The sequence below is a fragment of the Kryptolebias marmoratus genome, unplaced genomic scaffold, assembly GCF_001649575.2.
Source record: "Kryptolebias marmoratus isolate JLee-2015 unplaced genomic scaffold, ASM164957v2 Scaffold42, whole genome shotgun sequence".
NCBI classification, from domain to species: domain Eukaryota; kingdom Metazoa; phylum Chordata; class Actinopteri; order Cyprinodontiformes; family Rivulidae; genus Kryptolebias; species Kryptolebias marmoratus.
Genome location: NW_023665776.1, coordinates 14,973 through 16,681, shown reverse-complemented (window position 1 = coordinate 16,681; position 1,709 = coordinate 14,973).

The following is a 1,709-nucleotide window of genomic DNA, read 5'->3' as shown; positions in this document are numbered from 1 at the left end:
CATCATGGGAAGATTTTTTCCCTTCAATGCCACTGATTCTCTTTTATTCCAGGTAAAATATTGATTTTGGAACAAAATGTTTTTAATCATAATGTTACAAATTTCTCTGACCCCCAGACTAATTTTTTCCTCCCGTTTGTTAATTAATTCTTTATAAACAGGTTAAATAATTAAAGCTGCATTTTCCTAAAGAGAATAAAGATTTCTCTCCTTCCTGTTTCAGCTCCTCTTGTTATGAACCAAAGATCTTACCTCGTTTTCCAGATCTACCCAGAGATGCAAAACAAATATAATTCCAGACTTTTCCAGCCTGGGTAACCCTGAGAGCAGCTCGTCTCTGATCCTCCACAGGCTAAAATCTGACCCTGGACCTGCTTCGTTTCACTGTAATTAAATAAATATCAACAATAACTCAGTATAATGTCTGCCTGTATTGTGATGCTGCCAGAGTTCAGAGATCTGCACCAATCAACCTGTTTTCATCTGGAAATCAGAGGAAACTGGATTCTAAACTGGTCCTGTGGGACTCAGATGTGGTTCTGGGAGTCCTGTTTTGGTGCCGAGGGGTGATTAAATGTAAAATGTTCTTACTGATGGTTCTGGACCAGGAGGCCAGGTTCTCACCTAAAATAAACAACCCTGGAGACTCAGAGACCACAACAAACTAAAGAGAGAAAACAGATTTATTCCTCCACCACAAACCAACAACTTTACTCCAGACGGGTTCAAAACCAGCTAGTGATCCACCGAATCAGGGTCTGAGCTGCTCCCCAAGCTCTGCTGGTACAAAGATCATCTGAAACCAGGTTCTCAAGGGCTTTAAAGTCTAGGATTTTAAAACTAAGCCAGAGATGTGAGGGTTTGACTGGTTCCTGTGGTCATTGGGTCTTTAGGTTGGATTTAGGGGGTCAGCCAGGTCCAACCTAAGGTCCAGAGAGTCCAGGGTTTAGTGAACCAAGTACTGAGTCCAAAGATCCGAGGTATGAGCTTCAGGGAATCAGAGTATTCTGACTTTAGTTCAAAATATGGAAACTTGGGTCCAAAGACCACAAGGTCCAGAGCCAGAGTAGAGTTTAAGACCCTGGTTCTTCTGCTCCAGTTCAAAGTCAGGAATCAAAGTCTTCAGTCATTATTTTGGATTCCAGAGTTCAAAATCTGAAGATCGCTTTCCAATGTACCCCACGACTAGTCCGAGATCCAGCATCCGGTGTTTGGATTTCTAAAGTCTACAGTGGTTGGCCCGGTGTTTCTGTAGCTCAGAGTTTAGGAGTTAACAGATGGTCTTACCAGAACCAGGTCTTCAAAACAAGGATGAAGAGGTTAGAAACCACCGAATCCAGAGACTACGGGACATTCAAAGAGTTTCAGGACTCTAAAGTCTTTGGTGTTCAGAATCTGCAGCTTGAAGTTTAAGAAGTACAGTTTCTAGAACGTAACAGAAGGTTCCGTGTCCAAAGTGTTGAAACTACAAACACAGAGTCCAGCTGATGTCAAGATCTGACATGATCCAGACCCGGTTTAAAGTTGAGAAATTAGAGAAAATTTACCTCCAGATCCTGATTTTAACTAAACAGCTGATGTGTGTCAAGAGAGAAGTGAAGCCTGAAAAGTCAGGACTGAGATTCTGGGTCCAGGACTGCCTCTACAGGGTCCTGGGTTGGTTCTACAGGGTCCAGGACTGCCTCTACAGGGTCCTGGGTTGGTTCTAC